We start from the raw sequence: 22,468 nt of genomic DNA, 5'->3' as shown, positions 1-22,468 counted from the left end.
TGAACCCCACCAGTTTCATATGCGCCTTCACCGAACCCTTCTTAATTGGAAAAATAAAATATGATTTTTTTCAAATTCAAAACATAGGTATATATTATTTTAGGTATATATTTATACATAGGTGCACAAAATGAACAAAACCATTAAGAACAAAACCATTAAAACATGATTTTCACACAAAAACAGAATGATGAATATTTACTGCAAATTAGTGTGACTTCTGCTGTGGTCTTTCAGAGACCACTTCAGAAATGGGCGGCTTTATCTTGGCAAGTGCCACTCTCATGTCATCATGTCTCATGCCACCTCACCCTGGCCTGCTGTAAGGGGGGATCTATATGGGGGACGGGACCTCACCTCACCCTGGCCTGCTGTAAGGGGGGAGATCTATATGGGGGACGGGACCTCACCTCACCCTGGCCTGCTGTAAGGGGGGATCTATATGGGGGACCTGGTCCCCCATATAGATCCCCCCTTACAGCAGGCCAGGGTGAGGTCCCCCCTATGGATCCCAGGTCACCCATATAGATCCCCCTTACAGCAGGCCAGGGTGAGGTGAGGTCCCGTCCCCCATATAGATCTCCCCCCTTACAGCAGGACAGGGTGAGGTGAGGTCCAGACCCTGGCCTGCTGTAGGGGGGGATCTATATGGGGGACCCCAGAGTGACCTAACCTCACCCTGGCCTGCTGTAAGGGGGATCTATATGGGGGACCCCAGAGTGACCTAACCTCACCCTGGCCTGCTGTAGGGGGGATCTATATGGGGGACCTCATCTCACCCTGGCCTACTGTAAGGGGGGATCTGTATGGGGGATCATGTCCCCCATATAGATCCCCCCTTTCAGCAGGCCTGGGTGAGGTGAGGTCCCGTCCCCCATTTAGATCTCACCCCCTTACAGCAGGCCAGGTTCCCCATAAAATAGATCCCCTTTACATAGTCTTCTCAGTGTTCTCACACAGTCAGTCACTAGACTAGTACAGAAAGTACTACTTTAGTCCTACCTTTTTTTTCACCTGTGTCCCGACTCCCGATCACAGGCTAGGTTTTCCACTGTCACCACTGGCTCTCTGGCCTCTCACCTGCCGGCTTCTTCTGCTGCTGCCTGGCCTGGTGGTTCTCTCCCGCGCTGCGCTGGGCGGCCGCTGCACGGGTTAGTCCCTCCCCCAGACAGTCCCTCTCCGCACCGCACGTCTGGCCTGTCTCCAAAACCCCCCCCCCCCACCACCACCACCACTACACAGTGGGCGACGCCGGCTCTGGCTGGATCGGATTCGGACCAGGAGCCGAGCTGCACAGCCAGCAGTGAGAGTGAGCCAGGGGCAGAGAGAGCTGCGAGTGCGAGCGGAGTGGGAGCGGAAAGACATGCCCGAAACTGGAGAAATAGTCCCTGACAGCGAAGTGGTACTAGCGGAGGGTGTGCCGAACCCTCGAGACTGACCCACCGAACCCCTGGGGTTCGATCTAACCCAGGTTAAGAACCACTGTGTTAGAATGTGGGTGCGGGTTACAGTATATTGGTAGAACCTCGATAACCCTTCATGTCTGAATAGGGGAACATGTTAACAACATCCGGAAAGGGTTTAAGACCCCTAGTGTGTCAAAACACTTTAGAGAACATCACTATAGGGATCCCAGTTGCCTCAAATTTTGGGGCATAGAGAAAGTGATAAGACATTGGAGGGGGAGGGGGGATTTCATTTGACATGTAAGCTGCAGGGAATCGTTTTGGATCCAAGGTCATGGTTCCTGCCGACTTGAATGTTGAGTTTGATGTGAATTGCTTTATTTCAGATAGGTAGATTAGTATATTGTAATTCTTCATTATATTTTTGTGTTTTTTATATTCTTATTAATAATTTTCATATTTTATTTCTTATTTAATATCATTATTTTTTATTTATTCATTGGATTTACATTTATTGTGAAAGGATGGCCGTGGTGAGTCTAATTGAAATATACTGTAGTGTCTGTCTTTCATTGTGCCCAAATGTCAGCATACATATGATGCTTGGTTCCACCCTAACCTAACCCATAGGGTAACTAAAAATAAAAGGCTAGAAAAGGAAACCTCAGTTTTCTGATTTGTGCCCAAGAACTAATAGGCCAGAAATAAGCCTTCTGTCTAACATTCCTACCTATCACCCTCATACGGGTTCGATCCAGGTTAAACCTCTCCTGGTGCAGTCTCATCCCTTTAGCTACTAATAGTGCCTACATGGGTAGGAGCCCCTTTATGTGGATATTTTTGGTGCAAGTTTATATGTCCATGTCTTGATCCAGCCGAGTGGGAGGAGGTCTGGGTCTAAACATTACACTGGCTGGTAAAAGCCAAATGTTTTATCTGCGTGTCCACACAGCGAGGGGTCATTTGGTTTCTCTGTATTCCCCACTGAACACCAGCCAGTGCAGCTGACTAGGTGTAAACTCTCACTTGACTTTTTTCGAGTCAGAAGTGTGTATTTCAATCTTTAAATTCTGTAAAAAAAAAAATGAACAATCCATAATTTCCATAATTTCCCTCCCGTGCAGTACTAATACCTTCTGTAAAAGCCTGATGGCACCAAAAGAGGTTGCTCAACAACGAACATGCCAGTTTTTTTCTAAATAGTTTTCTTTTCCTGGTGCCTAATCATGGCAATTTACAATCCCTCCATCTTTTTTAAACAATACATTTCTATTTGGTTTTGCATAAACAAACACAAAAAACATGACCATTTCAAAATCATGCAACATGCACAAATAAAACAAAAATACACAGAATATGGTTATCAAATGCAATACAGTAACTCCAGACAGTCAGAAAAAATATCAAAATCTATTGTTAATATGAGGAACAAAAGAAGATAATATCTTAGACACAAAAGAAGATAATATCTCGTTGAAGCGGGAGACGGTGCACCGGTCGTTTCTCCATCATCCCCTCCCCTCCTGCACCTCCAACGGGTACTAACTGTACAAGAGGGGAGGGAACAGCGGCTTCCCGACCAGGCCCCATCTTAACAAAGCGCCAACCTCTAGTAGAAAGTGAAGTTATCAATCAGTTTTGTTACCCTCTAAAGTCAGTCCACATCTTCCATCTGTTATCGAAGGCTACACATGAGCCCTGATTAATTGCTAGTAGGCGTTCAAACAGGTGATTGCGATTAACCGCTAATCTAATGTCTGATAGCTTAAGTGAATTTTGAGTGCCCCAATTGACTAGTATGTTGTGGCGTGCCGCTAATAATACGTGACATACAACTTGTCTAACAGATAATGGAAACTTATCGATCCCAAGATTGAGTAGGGCCAGACCCATGGAGGGTTTTTGTATAATCCCTGTTAAGGAGGAAATCATTTGAAAGATAAGCTTCCAGTATCCCGTTAGACATGGACATTCCCACATAATATGGGTTCAATTTCCCACCTGTCCACATTGTCTCCAACATTGGTCAGAATGATGGGGTGAAATTTTGGAGAGTTTGTACGGCGTGTAATGCCATCTGTGAAGCAATTTAAGTATCGTTTCCCAATGTCCCACACATTTAAAAAAGCGATAGTTAGATTGAATCGCCCTTTACAAGTCTGACAATGAATGTGACGTGTCCAGATCTTTGTTCCATTTCTGAATAGCCACTGAAAGTTGGAATTCTGATTTGTATTGGAGAGCATTATAAATAAGAGAGATTCCACCTTTCCTGTGTGTTGGACCCGTGAGGAAAGCCCAAACAGAAGGAAAGACATATAAAACAGGTAAGGGGTATTTTGACAAATATTGTGAAATGCGAAAGCAAACAAAATATAGCCAGGGAGGGAGGGAAAAACGACTCTGCATATCTGACCATGTGGGATGGCCATCTGTGTAAAAATCTTGAACATATTTGATCTCATGGCTGAGTAGAGGTTTGGTATATAGAAAGGGTATTCTGGATTCCAAATTTTGTATTTGTATAGGTGGAATATCGATAGGGGGTTCTCTATTGGCACTGGTCATAACATGGCGCCATGCCATTACAGAAGCTTCCATGGGTGGAGAAAGGGAGGAAGTATTTCCAGGGACTAAATGATCCATATATAGAACTGATGCCAGATCCGGAGCATTGCAGAATGACGTCTCCATGTCTACCCATCGAGGTCTATCAGATAACTTGAACCAGTAGCCCAATTGTTCTAAGATGGCCGCTAACCTGTAGTCATGTAGATCCGGGAGCCCCATACCTTCTTTTTTTTTTATGAGCGATAAGATGTTTCCTTGCGCACCTTGGTTTTTTGTGTAGCCAAATGAACTGGGTTAACAATTTTGTGAGGGTCGTTATGTACTTTTTCGGAATGGGGATGGGAAGGACTCTAAAGAAGTACAGGATCTGTGGGAGGATAGACATTTTATATGCCGCTATTCTACCTACCCATGATATAATAGAGCATGTCATGTTATTCAGTTGCGAGTGAAAATTAGTGATCAAGGGTTCGTAGTTCACGCGGGCCATTAGGTGTATTTTGGGAGTTAATGTGATCCCCAAATAGGAGATCCCGTCCTGCGCCCAAGTGAATGGGTAGGAAGACTGTAGCTTGAGTTTCACTTTGGGGGCCTTTCCCAAGTCAAGAATAAGAGATTTAGAATAATTAATTTTATGATAGGATATGGAACTGAAAACATTGAGTAAATCAGTCACTGCTGGTAGGGACTTTTCTGGTACGGTCAAAAGGAGGATCACGTCGTCAGCAAAGGGAGCAAAGACCAAGATGGCCGCCTCCACATAGGATACACAAAGCAGAACAAAGGGGAACAGCCATAAGAGATGCTCGATCTCCTTTAATCAATGTCCAAGATGAGTGACCGTCTCATCTATTAACCTGAAAATAGACATGTGAAGCATAGCAAAGGAACCACACCAATGGTATTGTAGACGTTTTATAATAAATAATAGTATAAAATAGCTAATGTGTTTCTTGGGTTTACACCCCGCCCCCTCTTCATCAGTGCTTAATTATAATGTGCTCAAATTGCTGTGAGTCCAAGCATTGCTGAAGCCGCATTATATTAAAGGCCTGATGAAGGCGTGTGTAAACCCCTGAAATGTGTTGTCTATGTATTAATTGTTGTTATTGTTCAGTCGTGACTCGTGTCCAATTCTTCGTGACCCCATGAACTAATAGCCTGTCAGGCTTTTTCTTTCCTCCACTGCCTCCCGGAGCTTGCTTAACTTCATGTTCATTGTTTTGATGATGCTGTCGATCTTGTTTTTCTCCGTTTTCTTTCTTTTCCAATGAGTCCTCTCTTCGCATTAGATGGCCAAAGTATTTGAGTTTCAGCTTCAGGATCTGTCCTTCCAATGAATCTTCAGGGTTGATTTCCTTCAGGATTGACTGGTTTGATCTTCTTGCCTTCCAAGGGACTTTCAAGAGTTTTCTCCAACACCATAGTTCAAAAGCATCAATTCTTCGGTGTTCAGCCTTCCTTATGGTCCAATTTATTAATATTGATTTTTAAATAAAATATTCTTCTGGACTCTATTGCCATCAGTGTGGTGCCTTTGTTACGTTATCTACAGTGCAGAACAAGACATGGCAAATTAGTAATGGGGGAAAGGCCAGCTGCCGGGGGACCACAGGCAGTATTGCCGACCAATTCATGGTCCTTCCTACCTCATTCTGTCCTTCTATCCTACCAAGCTGAATTAGGGATCTGAACTACAATAATGTCTGGACCTACATTACTGCTGCAAAGAAATGTGATTTACTTGGGGGACAAAGTAGTTGTAGGGGGAAGTTCCTCTTATATTTCCAAGACCCCTTTATTTGGAGGCACTAGAAATTTAGGAACATCAGGAGACTAGCTGTTAGATTCCAAATTTGCTGGGTTTCAGGACTCCCCATTTACCAGGTGTGGTGAAGAATGGATGTAAATGCTCTTGCATGACCCCTCCTCTGAAAAATACACAAGCTGCTTGAACAAACCTTGAGGCACAGAGCATGTAATACAAATGGTAATACTAAACACAGACCATCTAAAATAACCTATTTTACGGGTTTTAATGGTGTGGTGCATAATAAGGAATTGAAACTTCAAAAGATTTATCTTTAAGATTGTCCCGAGTTGAGCTTTATTGTACAGTATTAAGGCTTAACATGATTAAACCCAAAATTGATAATAGATTATAATTTTCTTGGAAATCTTTAACTAGCATATAATTTGTGTTACTTCTCATAGAATAGACGTTACTCCTTACAGTATACAATGGTTATTACTACTCTTATTACTACTCTAATAATGGATGGTACCTGAATTTTTCCACAGTGCAGCCCAGACATCGGAGACCCTCAAAGTAGCGATCTGATTCTGAGATCCCCTCATCAATCATAAATCTTGTCTCCAGTGTGCTCAGAGTTTGGTTTGAAGAGATAGCGGAGCAGAGATCATCACAGCACAGTATTGTCATCTCACAAAAATATAATCTTGTTGGAGAAACAAGAAATAAAAATTGTGATTTTTAGAAAGCAAGGATAATGCACTGGATACAAAAAAACACACAAAGAAAATACAAAGCACCAATTGGCCTCCAGAATTATACCTCAACATCATTGTAAATATATTTTTACATAAATCAGCTGCCTACTTCTGGGGACCTGGGGCTAACCAAATGTCCCCATGGGACTTGTCACCTCCTACATCCAACCCCTCCTTTTTTGTGTATGGTCTTCAATGGTTAACAGCTTTAATTGAATTAGTTCAATACAGGTACACAATCTTTCTGCTGGCTTTCTCTGTTTATTTTTCCAGGTCCCGTGACTCCTTCACCCCACCCAACAGCTATTGCTAGAAGATCCTCACTGCTTTGATCCTAGGCAAAAAAAAAAAAAATGCTTAGAAGTGAAATGTGAAAGTAAATCAAGCAACCAATGGGGATAAAGGGGCGTGGCCGGGATGTAGACGGCGCCGGACGTGCTTCTCCAGAGCTCCGCATCATCCTGTCTAATCCATCTCCATCTGCGGCCCCTGGACCCTGTAGAGCGGCGGTTTTGGCCCCATCCACCTCGGGCATCGGTAAGGACTGATGCGGAGGAAAAAAAATGCATTTTCTGCACCCACCCCGCGGCTGCAGCGGACGACCCAGAAGCGTGGCACAGGCGCGGCCGCCGCCATCTTGCCTGCACAGGCTTCCTCCTCTCCTCTGTCATCTCCGGCTGTTCGGGCCCCTCAGAAGGCGGGTAGGATGTCGGTGTCGCCGGGGACCCCCCCCCCCTGTGCAGGGGACCCCCCCCCCCCCTGTGCAGATGGGGGAGCCAGGCAACTTAGGATCGCTGCTGGGAGCGGTGTGTCAGGCTGGAGGGACCCCTGGAGGTGAGGACATTACAGCTCCTATTTTGGCTGCCATTGATGGACTGCTCTCATGCTTCGCATTGACAACTTAGCGTCTGAATGCACCCTTATCCGCCATGATCTGGACAAAATACAGGGGCGCCTGACTGAAACGGAGGGTCGCATTTCAGTAGTGGAGGATGTTACGGCCTCTCATTCTGCCCAGATTATTGCTATGCAGGCCCAAGTGAGCGCCATGGCGGATAAGATGGAGGATGCCGAAAATAGACAACGTCGCAATAATGTCCGGGTGGTTGGCCTGCCAGAGAAGGCTGAGGGATCTAATCCCACTCAATTTGCTGAACAATTCTTCTGTGATCTATTGCACCTGCCTGCCCCTCCCCCTACCTATGTGGTCGAGAGGGCCCACAGGGTGCCCACCGGAGCTCGCCCGCCTGGGGCGCCCCCTCGCCCGTTTTTGGTCCGGTTTCTGAATTTCCGAGACAGGGACCGTATTCTCACGGAAGCCCGTAAACGGGAGGAGCTACAGTTTGAAAACAGTAAGATCATGTTGTTCCCTGATTTTTCGGTGGAGACGCAGAAGAAGTGCAGGTCCTACACTGAGGTGCGTAAAGGTTTGTGGGCCAAGGGGCTGAAGTATGGCATGATGTATCCAAGTCGGCTGCGGGTGGATTACAAGGGCTCTACGCTGTTTTTCAACTCAGCGGGGGAGGCTGCGGATTGGCTGGAGTCCATCTAATTAATCGCCTACACCAGTTTTTGATGCCTGTTGTGCCTATCCTGTTATGAGCTGACCTGTTTTTACCCCCCTGGCTTCTGATCCTGTCTGCTGCTGTCCTCCTGGACTTGGATTCTTGGGGGGGGGGTCTCTTCAGGTCTATTTTCCGTGTGTTCTGGCTGCCCCCCCTTGGCTTGTCCTTGGCTCTACGTTATGTCCTTCTCGTTCTCTCCTGTGGGGTCGTGGACTGGACTGCTGCCCATGGGAGCTCTGTTCTATTTTTTGCACGTCACTGAACTTTTTGTTTTGGGTTTTTTTGGGAGTTTTTTTCTTCTTCTTTTTTCTGAACAATTGGACTGACAGCCTGCTAGTTGGGCAGTCTTTTTGTTTTGGACACGGGTTCTGCCGGCTGTTGTTCTATGACACAGCCATGCCTTTGATTACAGTTTTGGGTTTAGGGATTAAGCTGGATACCACTGTTTAGTTGTTTTTTTTGTTCTCAGGTTCTGGGTATTACAGCAGGGATGTTTTTTTTCTCTAGGCTCTGGGCTCTATCTGGTGGTCACATTTTCTTACTACATGCCTCTGATGTTTGCTCTTTGCATTTAATTTACATTGCATGCATGCTTTTTCTTTTTCCAGGTTGTGCGGCTTGGGCTGAGTGCTGGGGATGGCTCCTTGGGCTGTTTCTGGTCCTCTGCTCCACCCGCTATGTCTCCCTCATTATTGTACTATGGCGGGGTTGATTAAGATTCTGTCTTGGAATGTGCGAGGGCTTAATGATAAGGTAAAACGCACGGCAGTGTTTAATTATATTAAAAAGCTTCAGCCTCACATTATCCTCCTCCAGGAAACGCATCTGGATGGGAGCAGGGTGCTCTCTCTGAAACGGCCTTGGATCCAACGAATCTTTAATGCTACATATTCCACGTATGCCCGTGGGGTTTCTATATTGATAGGTAAGAGTGCACCCTGTTTGATACAAAGGGTGATTACGGATCCTGGAGGACGGTATGTTGTTCTTTTGGAACTGCATCAAAAATCACTAGTCTTGGTTAGTGTCTACCTGCCCGCCGCCGTTTCACTCTCAGCTCCTCCTGGACCCCCTGGTGACTTTGGCTCCTTACGTGCACCTTCCCCTGTTGCTGGCGGGAGACTTTAATGCTATCCTGGATGGCGGACTGGATACCTCTAATCCACGGAGGACATCGGCCTTTGACTTGTTGTCATGGGCTTCCGCGGCCCAGCTCACTGAGCTGTGGCGTTGGAAGAATCCGGGGGTACGGGGTTATTCCTGCTGGTCTGGGGTCCACAGGACGGCATCCAGGATAGATTTGGCCTTTGCCAATGTTCATTGTCTCTCGCTGGTACAAGATGCCTCTTATTTGGCTGGAGGGTTGTCTGACCATAATCCACTCCTGCTGACGTTGCGGATGGCACCTGGGGGTACGAGGGGTGCCTGGCGCCTGTCTCCTGGCTGGTTGCAGGTGGAGCGAGTGGTGCAAATAGTGGAACCTCATATGCCTGCATACTGGGAAGAGAATGCCTCCTCCACTGCTGGGGTGGTGTTATGGGATGCCTTTAAGGCAGTTATGCGGGGTCATTATATTTCTGCAATTAAGGCATCGCGTAAAGACGCTAATGCTGCTAGGGAGGTTGTTTTATTGGAGGTCCGCGGGCTGGAGGCTGACTACTTGGCCACTCCGGGGCCTGCTGCTTATGCGGCCCTGGAGGAGGCCAGGAGATGCTTGGCTCTGCTGGATACGGATTTTGCCCATGCTAATTTGAGACATAGAGCGGAGTCACTTTTTGAGAAGGGGGACAAGAATGGCAAGCTGCTGGCTTGTCTGGTGGCGGATCAGAGGCCTTCGGTGAGTATACCATGTATTAGGTCCTGCACTGGGGAATTAGTTAGGGACTCCGAGGAGATAGTTCGGGTCTTTGTGGACTACTATGCTGACACGTATTCGCCCTGCCTGCGTATGACCCGGGGGAACCTGGAGAACCTTCTGGCTGCTCTGCCGATTCCAGTATTGGAGCAAGATGATAGTGCCTGGTTGGATAATGATATCACTCTGCAGGAGATAGAGAAAGCCATTTCCTCCTTTCCTCCTACTAAATCACCAGGCCCGGATGGGCTCCCGGTGGAATGGTATCGACAGTTTTCGGATTCCCTGGCTCCTCGACTTCAGGCCTTGTATGCTGCCTGCTTTGACGAGGGAGCCCTGCCGAGCTCTATGCTGGAGGCCTATGTTGTTCTCCTCCCTAAGCCGGGTAAGGATCACACCCTCTGCTCCTCTTACCACCCCATTGCCTTGCTCACTGTTGATCCTAAAATCCTTACGAAGGTCTTGGCTACTAGACTGGCTCGGGTCCTCCCCTCATTGGTGGACATTGATCAAACGGGATTTATGCCGGGCAAATCCACGGACACCAATTTGCGCCGCCTGTTTACCCATCTGCAGGTGTCACATGCTTCTCTGGGTACCAGAGTGGTGGTGTCGTTGGATATAGCCAAGGCCTTTGATACGGTGGACTGGCTGTATATGGGGCGGGTGTTGGGGCGCATGGGGTTTGGTCCTAAGTTTTGTAAGTGGATCTCTCTCTTATACTCTACCCCTCGCATGGCATTGAAAATTGGGTCGTCTCTGTCTCCCTTTTTTGGGGTGGGCAGGGGGACCAGGCAGGGTTGTCCTCTTTCGCCCTTCCTATTCTCCCTGATGATAGAACCTTTGGCTATTGCATTGCGGGCGTCCCCGGAGGTTGGTGCGTTGGAGATTGGCTCGATTAAGGAGTGTCTTGCTCTCTATGCGGACGACATGCTCCTGTTTTTGCGGGACCCCAATAGCTCCCTGCAGGCGGTTTTCACTATTTTGGACACCTTTGCCAAGTTTTCAGGCCTCAGGGTTAATTGGGACAAATCTACGATACTACCGTTGGATCCGGGTGCTCCTGCTGCAGCAGATGGTGCGTTGCCACTAAAATGGGTTACGGAATTCACCTATTTGGGGGTCCGGGTGACGGCTCGGGTGGCGGATTATCTTTCTCTTAATCTGCTACCTCTGCTAGATGTTTTTAAGCGTAGGGCGGAGGTGTGGAAGGACTTACCGCTATCGGTTTTGGGGCGCATTAACTTGGTAAAGATGAAGCTCCTTCCTGTTTTTCTGTACTTCCTTAGGAACTCCCCGGTGTGGGTTCCCCGTTCATTTTTCCGTCGGGTCCATGGCTTGATTGGGTTCTTTATATGGGGTAGCTCCCCTCCGAGGATTGGCCTGCAGGTGCTCCAGGAGCCCTGGGGTCAGGGGGGACTTGCGTTGCCTGATCTTTTTAAATACTTTCTGGCTGGGCAGGGAGTGTTTGCTAGGCGGTGGCTTTGAGGGGATGATGGGGACTCTGCCACGGTTCTTGAGGCGGCTGTCTTGGGCTCCTATGAGAGCCTCCGTCTTCTCTTGTATCGCGGTGCTAGGGCTGATTTTCCTCTGACTGGCACGATGCGCTCCACCATCAAGGCCTGGGATTGTATGCGGGCACTGATGGAACCTGGAGCGACTGGGGTGTCCCCTGCCTCTCCGCTGTGGCGGAACCCGGGGTTTCCTCACTTTGCCTCGATACCGGATCCTGCCCTCTGGGCGTCCAGGGGGATAAAGACGCTGGGGGATATTACTTCCGGGGGAGTTCTTTGTTCCTTTGATGCCCTGAAGGCACGATTTGCCTTGCCGAATCAATATCTCTTCCATTATCTTCAGCTCCGTCATGCTTTTCAGGCGCAGTTTGGTGCTTCCCGTGTAGAGGTTGAGTCCTCTGCATTGGAGACTGTTCTGCGAGTTGAGGTTATGCCGAAGGCTCTCTCAGCCTTGTACAAGGAATTGTTTGCCACTACTCCCTTGGCGGTGCTTAGGTGTAGGGCTAGATGGGTGGAGGAGGTTCCGGACTTGGATGGGGATGATTGGGATGATATGTGGTGCGCTCCTTTTGCTTACCTGGTCTCCGCCAGGGACCGCCTGATACATTTTAAGTTCCTGCATAGGATATATTATACGCCGGCGAAGCTGGCCCGTATCTTTCCCACGTCCTCTGCCGAGTGCTGGCGCTGTTCACACTCCCCGGCGGGTTTTAGTCATATTTTCTGGCGCTGCCCGGTGGTTCGGGATTATTGGACTGCTGTGCTGGCCTGCATTACGGCTGTGGTTGCTGTCCTGGTTCCTGATTCTGTTGAGGTGTGCCTTTTGGGCTTGGTAGAGGAACTGGCCCCGGCAAGGGCCGTCCGCACGCTTGTTAGCCTGCTCCTCTTTTATGCCCGTAAGGCCCTGCTCCTGCACTGGAAGAGCCCGTTGGCCCCCACCGTCAGTTTTTGGAAAAGTCTGGTGAATAAGGTGACTCCGCTCTATAAAGCTATGTATCTCAGCAGGGGGTGTCCTCGTAATTTCTATAAGGTGTGCAAGATATGGATTGATTCCCCGGCCTCAACCTCCGATGACCAGCCTTAGAGAGCCTGTAATATTGTATTTCCTTTGTGTTCATGCTGTGGGGGGTGGTGGGGTGGGCTGCTGCCTGCATGTGTTCTCCATCTGCCGCAACGTTGGTATCCGTTTTTCATGGTTCTTCATTTTACCTGCTTTTCCTTTGGGATCATGGACTGCTCTTGTCATATTTATTGTTTATTTGGGGACGTTTCTCTGCTTTATGAGCTTCTTTTGAGCATGTACTGAATTAACATCAGGGGGTTGTCTTGCCCCTTCGGGGGCTTAGTTTTTTTCTTTCTGAGAACCACTGGGTGGAGCCTGGGGTGGGGGGGTTGGGTGACGTGTTGTCCCTTGTTTTTTTTGTTTTGTGGTTGCCCTGTGTGGCATTGTGTTGTGTACTGTGTTGTTTTTTCATGAAAACTTTAATAAACAGAAATTTTCAAAAAAAAAAAAACAATGGGGATAAAGTGTTTTTCTTTATAGGTGCCAATCAATCTTCAATCAAGCGGTCATCTTCCCTCCCTTTGTTTAACAGCCTCACAATGGTATTTTACTATACAGTACTGCAAAGTATTGTACAGTATCTCACAAAAGTGAGTACACCCCTCACATTTTTGTAAATATTTTATTATATCTTTTCATGTGACAAAACTGAAGAAATGACACTTTGCTACAATGTAAAGTAGTGAGTGTACAGCTTGTATAACAGTGTAAATTTGCTGTCCCCTCAAAATAACTCAATACACAGCTATTAATGTCTAAACCGCTGGCAACAAAAGTGAGTACACCCCTAAGTGGAAGTGTCCACAATTCATCTGTAACTCTCCTGAGGAAGCGAGCTTGCATCTCGCGAAACGAGTAGAGAGAATAAAGCACAGGTTACCCACCCTATGGAAATTTAGCTCAACTTTGATTTATTCAATGATGGTTATTCATGTACACGTATATTTGGTAACTATGTATGATAATATGGTTTTAAATGTATGTAATATCTGTTTTTTTTTTTAAATAAAAAGGTCTTGTATATTTTACATCTTTGGCTGTGCCTCATTAAAGTCTTGTTGGCAATTTTCTTTTGTGTATGTACATGTAGATAGTGTCCTGGCTTGGAACTGGAGACCCCTTTGCTGAAAGGCAGACGTGCTAACCACAGAGCCACTGTGCTGCCTGTGTATGAGAACTGGGCTTATAATGAGGTACATCCAAGGTAACTTAAAGGACTTCGTAAATAAGATCTGGGGTGGCATGATTTTGTTCAATAATAAGCCACCCCAGATTATGTATGGAGCATGTGCCAAATCGAATATGGCTCATGTGTGAGATTAGGTGATGTTTTCCCAGGAAGGCAGTGGTGAAGTAGCCTTCCCAGGGTGCACCTGTGTTGCCAGGGCCACATCACCACTGCCTCAGGGAAACCTGCAAGAAAAAAAAAATATGTTTTACCAAAAAAATTATTTTTTAAATTAGAAAAGTTTTATTGAAAAAATAAAGCACAGTACAGGTAATGAAACATTTTACACATGTGGAGCAGGACAGAAACAAGTCCATCACGTATATCTGTACATGGCTAACATATCCAAAACATGAAAGAAAGCTCAAAATAGAATAACAGTCTCAAAACCTCATCACCTCTTCCCGGCAAGTTTATTGCTTATTGCTGTCTCCAGTCGGCCACCCGCCCAGCTCATAATAGAGAATGTGCATGTGAGTTATAATATATGGAAAAGGTAACTACCTGTCGGGGGGATCCAAGAGCCATCAAACACACGTGGGACTCTGCAGAGGCGTAACTAGAACCTTCAGGGCCCCGATGCAAGAAACCATGAAGGGCCCCCCAGACTCCTGGCCGGGGCCCTTCCCTTCAAGCCCGGGGCTCTTCCCACTAATCCTGGGGCTCTTTACTCTCATTGCATGGCCTTTTATTATGGTCCCGCATCAGGATCCTTTCACAAGTTCTGCAGTGGGCCCCCTTCCTGCAATCTTGGGGCCTCCCCACAGTGGTGAAATGCCAGGGCCCGGTCGCAAGTGTGACCTTTGAGATCCTAGAAGTTCACCCACTGGTTTGCTACCGGGCCCCCTGGAGCATGGGGCCCGGTAGCGATTGCAACCCCTGCAACCCCTGTAGTTACGCCCCTGGGACTCTGCACTCCACCACAGTCTTTCGAATTTATGGGGCCGACCTCTATGTTGATTCTAATCTAAGAAATGGCCTGTGTGACGTTTATGGAGGTCTAGTTATGCATGCACCAAAAGTTTCTCTGTTTAGGGTTAAAGATCTACTTTAGTATAACAAACTAATATATATATATATATATATATATATATATATATATATATACACACAGTATATATATATATATATATATATATATATATATATATATATATATATATATATATATATATATATATATTTTAGGACAGGCAAAGTAATCCATAAGAAAATAACAAAAATGCATTTTTCTTTACTTTGATCAATGTTCATTCGTACCTTAGATTAAAAAAAAGTATACATTTTATTCTATAATTTGTCCTGTTCAAAACAGCGATGATGACGACAACTATACTTTTTAGTACAAAGCATTGCAGGGTTATTTACAAACAAAATAAAGGCTTTTTTTCAATTTTTTATTTTTTTTGGCTTTTTTTCAATTTTACATTTTATTTACAATACAGATTTAAAATCTGTTTGTTAGAAAAATAGAAATAAAAAAAAAAATGTCATAAAAATAATATCTTATGGGAAAAGATGGAGTTATGGCAAACTAAGGGCTAAATAGGGAAAAATTTTATTTGCATATTTTATACTTATCATAGGCAAACTGAAGCTTATCCCTTTGATCTGCAGATGAATGAAACAGAGAAAATACAACGTATCACTGTTACTTTGTTTCTGTCTTTCATTGTGCCTAATGCCTCGTACACACGCATCGATTATTGGCCGGGAAATTACGTCCGACAACCGATCTGCCGATTTTCGGCTTGTTAGTATGATGCTTCCGACAACCGACTCCGACTTTTCGGCCAAATAAAATCTGGTGTGCAGGCTATAGAATTTTTGTTGGCCGTCAACACAACGGCCGATTTTCCGTCAGTCAGTACAGATTTCAGCAGACAAAAATCTGATGAGCAAGACTGGGCATGCTCAAAGAAGAAAAAACACACGGAAAGTCAACCAGAACATGACATCACTTCTGAAGTAGATTTTTGTTGGCCGAGAAAATTCGTGTGCAGTCTAGGCACATTCCAACCAACAAAACACAACTCTGGACAAAAGTCAGACGATCGGTCGGCTGATAATCGTTGCGTGTACGAGGCAGAAGTGCCGGTTCACACTACGCTGCTCCGACTTCAGGGGCGACCTGTGAAGTCGCGTGCAGCGCGTCTTCGGCGCGACTTGCACGGACTTTATGAAATGAAAGTCTATGCAAGTCGCCTCCAGGTCGCCCCGAAGTAATACAGGACCTTTTTCTAAGTCGGAGATACTTGTGTCGCTCCTATTAGAACCGGTCCTGTACTACACTATGAGAGCGACGGTGCACGACATGCCAGGCTGACCAAGTCGCCTGACAAGTCGTACCAGTGTGAATGGACACTAAATGTCAGATGCATACATATGGTGCTAGACTCCACCCTAACCCAATCCATAGGATCTGGGATATCTAAAAATTTAAGGCTAGAGAACACCACCTCCATTCTCTCATGTGTCCCCAACAACTAATAGGCCAGAAATAAGCCTCCTGTCTAACTTTTCTTACCTACCGCCCCCATGTGGTATCCATTCAGGTTGGGCTTCTCCTGGTGCAGTCTCATCCCTTCAGCTACTAATAGAGCCCCTTTCCATGCATCTTTTTGGGGCAGGTTCATATGTCCATGTCATGATCTATTGTAGTAACAGAAAAAGCCGCTCAGGTGAGGCAAAGCACTCCGGTGCAGGTCGGATCTGCCATCCAATCAAGTAATCAAAGAGAAAGTTTGACCGCACTCAGGAGTTGATGAAAATGGAAGTATTTTATTCCCCATAAAACTTGAATACATGAGTGCATCACACAGACATGGGACAGGTTGACGCGTTTCGCGATTCTACAGATCGCTCATGTCATGATCTAGCCAAGTGGGAGGAGGTTTGGGTCTAGTATGCAGAAACATTTTTTGATCCAGCCAGGGAAAAGTTAGTTTAGAAAATGGCGGTCATTCTAGCAATAAAGTGTCAAGAAGTTCACTTAGAATACAATAACATTTTTTACAGCACACTGTCATAGAAAGGCCAAATGCCTTATCTACGAGCCCACACAGCGAGGGGTGGTTTGGGTCCCGTGTATTCCTCACTGAACACCAGCTGATGCATCTGAATGGCAGGTTGGCACAGGCTAGGTGTAAACTCTCACTTATATATCAAAAAAGAGCCGCACTATAAACACGGATGATCAGAAATGCAAAAATCAAAAAATCGAAAAACAAATAAAACATAATATAGTGTTGCAATAACAACACAAAAGCCATATAATCAATTGTGTGACATCTGTGTATGTAAAACCTTGGTCTGCGAGTGTTTTACAAGATGAGCAAATTTTTTTTTTATAAATTTTAATTTGATAAATGAGCGATGTCTTGCAATACAAGTAGCAACTGAGTAGAAGCCTGTGGTCACACCAGGTGCGATTTGAAACCCAAATTCAACCACTACTTCTGTGAAATTTGTAACAATTTGATGTGAGTTCAGTGCTACTTCAGTCAGAGGGGCTGTCCATGTCACAAGGAGGAACAGTGATGTTATGAACAAACGTTTAAATAAGAAAGGGTTCATATTTAACTTCTTTCAGGCTCAAGTAAGAGAGGAGCCACTAAGTGTAGCAATATGGTTACATAGAGCTTTCTTTTGGTGGTATTTGATCACCTGTGCGGTTTTTATTTTTTGCACTATAAACAAAAAAATAGCGACAATTCTGAAATAAATAAATATATATATGTATATATATATATATTTTTTTTTTTTAACTTTCTGCTATGAAACCACCACCAATAAAAAAAAAATGTAAAAAAAATCAAATTTCTTTATCAATTTAGGCCAATTTGTATTCTGCTACACATTTTTGGCAAAAAATCCCAATAAGTGTATATTGATTGGTGTGCACAAAAGTTAACACATCTACAAACTAGGGAATATTTTTATGGCATTTTTATTTATTTATTTTTTTTACTAGTAATGATCAGCGATTTTTAGCATGATTGCAACATTGCGGCGGACAAATCCGACCCCTAACTGAATTTTTTTGGGTACCAGTGACACTAATACAATGAGCAGTGCTAAAAAAAAACTGCACTGTTACTAATGACACTGGCAGGGAGGGGGTTTAACATCAGGGCGATCAAAGGGTTAAATGTGTTCCCTTGGATTGATTATTAACTGTGTGGGGGGAAGGCAGTGATCTGTGTTACTGCCTAATGCCATTCTGCCTCTCTCGGGAGCGATCACAGGTGGCCAGTGGACATCGGGTCCCCCAGACCCACTGTTTGGCTCCCCCTCTGTCAAATCAGCATCTGATTGCGCCACCATGGCACGTGCGCCCCCTAGTGGCTATTGAACAAAATGACGTACTGATTTCACACAACAGAGCCGTCCTGCCGCGGTAAATGTACATTAGGCGGTCAGCAACTGGTTAAAACAGGCACATCTAAGTATGCAGGCATCCGGGGTAAACCATCCTCCACACCGCCAGCTTTCACTGCCGTCAGTCTGCAGTCATGACCAGGAAGACTACCCTGCAGTAGAGCGATCTGAAAGTGAGGCTTGAAGTGCTCCTGGAGCGCAGTGTGGAAGGGTTGACGTCGATGGCGGTGCGGAGGATGGCCTATGTGGACAGCTTTACCCCGGAGGCCGGCATACTAAGATGTGCCTCCTTTAATCATCAACCATGTGAGTTGCTAAATGTTGAACCTTCATTAAATTTAACCATATTGCTACACTTAGAGGCGCCCCTCTTCTCTTTTATACTCTGTAGTTCCTGCTGGATTCTGCTTTATGTATTCCCTATTGACATTTTTTTTGTTTTTTGTGGTTGTGGAAGGAATCATTTGAGTTTCCATTATTTCTTATGGGGAAATTGGCTTTGATATACGAGTGCTTTAGATTACAAGCACGTTTCCGGAACAAATGATGTTCGCAATCCAAGGTTTTACTGTATTAGAATCTGGTCTGTGGAAAATATCTCGCAGCAGAGCCATTGCTTCTCATCATTGTTTGTACTATTTACAATTTTTCACTGTGATTTGTTATTTTTTTCCAAGCGCAGTTTTTGAGTTGGTACAGTAAACTCTCACTTGGACTTTTTTAGATAGAATTGTGTATTTCAATCTTCAAACTCTGTAAAAAAAAAAAAAGTAATAATCCATCATTTCAATCCTGTGCAGCACATAGTCGTAAAACATTCTGTAAAAGCCTGATGTCGCAAAAAGGATGTTGCTCAACATTGAAGATGCTAGTTTTTTGATAAAATGTGGAGGAGATATTAATATTAGGGTCTTTTATGGGTCTACTGGTTCTGGTAGGTGTGAAGCATCAGTGTTTTGACTTTACGAATATCTGAGGGGTTCCATCTATACGTCTGCGTGTTTCAGACTCTTGAGACTGTTGTGTATTTTATCATCCATGCCTATAACTTAGGTTGTGAATTACTGCTATACTGGGTAGATTGCATCCTAGGGCTACACCCATGAATTCTCTGTATTGTAGAAGTTGGCTGATGGAGAATGGTCAATCTGAATGCATGCAGATTAGTACGAGTGTGTGGGAGTTGCTAAAGTCAGGGACAGATCTCATTGCCAGACATGGATCTGTTTATCTTAAGTTTGTGTGGGCAGTGGGAAAGGTTATGGCTGTGAATGAGCTTTTACCATCAATGGTTGTTAGGGGAGCAACGGGCGCTGGCATCTGCCACGTTCTTAGCAACCAGTGACTTCATCCAGCCCAATTCATTTGCTGGTCGGGAATCCCCGGCCATATAAACAAAGCGGCAGGCATATTTGGCTGACAACATTTTTCAAATATGACCACATGGCCTTATTTGGTCAATGACATCACTGGGTATACCCCACCCCTTTGCATTTAGTGGCGGATAGGGCAGCTGTTAATCGTGGAAAGTGTAGTGACTGAAGCAGATATGTTCATCGGTCCGCAGGTTTTTCGTTTTGTCAACTTAACAGGCATCATTCATCGTGATTGATGAGAATCCACATCACTAGACGATGTGATTAATGATGGTTCTACATCATGGGGCTTTTTTTTTGGGGGGGGGGGTATATTTTTTTAAGAAAGGACTTGTCAAAAAATGATCTTTTTTTACATTTACTTTTTTGTGAATGAATAGGAGTACTATGTACCCCTTTACATGTTCACATGGGGGACAGTATCTGGAGGATCCCTTATTTTTAAAGGGCGCTTCCAGTTTCTGATAAGCCCCCCCCCCATCTGCTGACCCCACAACCACGGGGCCAGGGTTAAGGAGAAAAGACCCTCGTTCTCCTCATCATTGAGACAAGGTAAGGAACAGGAGGGGTCCCCTCTGGCGAAATACACCCCCATTTGGAGGGCATGTGGCTAGGTGTGGTTCAGAAAGAGGGGAACCCATACTTGCCCCCCCCCTTTTATGACCTTCCAGACTGCATGCTCTGATAAAGGTCTAGCATGGAATCTGGAGAGAACTCCACAACTACTTCAAAGCTGCTGGTAAGTGCAATGTCTTGTGCAGTTTGCCGACATCTATGTGACTTCATGCACAGATGTCAATGCAAGTCGCACATAAAAATCGCCAAAAATAATGCAAGAACCATTTCCAAATTCAGAGTCAGAGTCGCACTGATTTCATAGGCACAAATAGGTGAGACTTGTCATACTATTTTGAACTGTCGAATTGCATGACAAATCGCATTAGTGTGAACGGGGGCTTACTGGCATTTTTTTCTTTGTAAACATCAGTTTCTTGTAGTAGGTTGTATGCATTGTACAGATGCGCCACTTCACAGGCAGGTTAAGGGTATACTCTGGCATGTTATTTAAAGGAATTTTGCATTTTAACCAGTTCTTGACCGCCCTATAGTAATTTTACTACTACAGGGTGGTTGCTGTGCGCAGGATCACATACATATATATATATATATACAGTGGGTACGGAAAGTATTCAGACCCCCTTAAATTGTTCACTCTTTGTTATATTGCAGCCATTTGCTAAAATCATTTAAGTTCATTCTTCTTCCTCATGAATGTACACATAGCACCCCATACTGACAGAAAAACACAGAGTTGTTGACATTGTTGCAGATTTATTAAAAAAGAAAAACTGAAATATCACATGGTCCTAAGTATTCAGACCCTTTGCTGTGACACTCATATATTTAACTCGGGTGCTTTCCATTTCTTCTGATCATCCTTGAGATGGTTCTACACCTTCATTTGAGTCCAGCTGTGTTTGATTATACTGATTGGACTTGATTAGGAAAGCCACACACCTGTCTATATAAGACCTTCCAGATCACAATGCATGTCAGAGCAAATGAGAATCATGAGGTCAAAGGAACTGCCTGAAGAGCTCAGAGACAGAATTGTGGCAAGGCACAGATCTGGCCAAGGTTACAAAAAGATTTCTGCTGCACTTAAGGTTCCTAAGAGCACAGTGGCCTCCATAATCCTCAAATGGAAGACGTTTGGGACGACCAGAACCCTTCCTAGAGCTGGCCGTCCGGCCAAACTGAGCTATCGGGGGAGAAGAGCCTTGGTGAGAGAGGTAAAGAAGAACCTAAAGATCACTGTGGCTGAGCTCCAGAGATGCAGTCAGCAGATGGGAGAAAGTTGTAGAAAGTCAACCATCACTGCAGCCCTCCACCAGTCGGGGCTTTATGGCAGAGTGGCCCGACGGAAGCCTCTCCTCAGTGTAAGACACATGAAAGCCCGCATGGAGTTTGCTAAAAAATCACCTGAAGGACTCCAAGATGGTGAGAAATAAGATTCTCTGGTCTGATGAGACCAAAATAGAACTTTTTGGCCTTAATTCTAAGCAGTATGTGTGGAGAAAACCAGGCACTGCTCATCACCTGTCCAATACAGTCCCAACAGTGAAGCATGGTGGTGGCAGCATCATGCTGTGGGGGTGTTTTTCAGCTGCAGGGACAGGACGACTGGTTGCAATCGAGGGAAAGATGAATGCGGCCAAGTACAGGGATATCCTGGACAAAAACCTTCTCCAGAGTGCTCTGGACCTCAGACTGGGCCGAAGGTTTACCTTCCAACAAGACAATGACCCTAAGCACACAGCTAAAATAACGAAGGAGTGGCTTCACAACAACTCTGTGACTGTTCTTGAATGGCCCAGCCAGAGCCCTGACTTAAACCCAATTGAGCATCTCTGGAGAGACCTAAAAATGGCTGTCCACCAACGTTTACCATCCAACCTGACAGAACTGGAGAGGATCTGCAAGGGGGAATGGCAGAGGATCTCCAAATCCAGGTGTGAAAGACTTGTTGCATCTTTCCCAAAAAGACTCCTGGCTGTATTAGATCAAAAGGGGGCTTCTACTAAATACTGAGCAAAGGGTCTGAATACTTAGGACCATGTGATATTTCAGTTTTTCTTTTTTAATAAATCTGCAACAATGTCAACAATTCTGTGTTTTTCTGTCAGTATGGGGTGCTATGTGTACATTCATGAGGAAGAAGAATGAACCTAAATGATTTTAGCAAATGGCTGCAATATAACAAAGAGTGAAAAATTTAAGGGGGTCTGAATACTTTCCGTACCCACTGTATATGTATATATATATATATATATATATATATATCTATTACTGTGTGTGTGTGTGAATGTGTGTGTGTGTGTATATATATATATATATATATATATATATATATATATATATATATATATATATATATATATACTCACATTTGTTTTTTAAACAATGTTCACTGTTTATTTATTGGATTGTATTGGTTT

The 22,468-nt window shown here is 44.9% G+C and overlaps 1 protein-coding gene across 1 annotated transcript in view; it reads right to left on the bottom strand.

The window, feature by feature from the left end:
- Positions 1–2,420: 2,420 nt before the first annotated feature.
- Positions 2,421–22,468, bottom strand: part of LOC309564396 (uncharacterized protein) — a 107,914-nt gene continuing 87,866 nt past the window's right edge. Inside the window, exon 23 of the mRNA XM_082269024.1 lies at positions 2,421–2,476. The gene's annotated coding sequence lies outside the window, so the exon portion shown is untranslated. The remainder of the gene's footprint in view (positions 2,477–22,468) is intronic.

The sequence above is a fragment of the Pelophylax lessonae genome (genome assembly GCF_965119305.1).
Source record: "Pelophylax lessonae genome assembly, chromosome: 9".
Classification (NCBI taxonomy): domain Eukaryota; kingdom Metazoa; phylum Chordata; class Amphibia; order Anura; family Ranidae; genus Pelophylax; species Pelophylax lessonae.
This window is presented reverse-complemented; position numbering and strand designations above follow the sequence as displayed.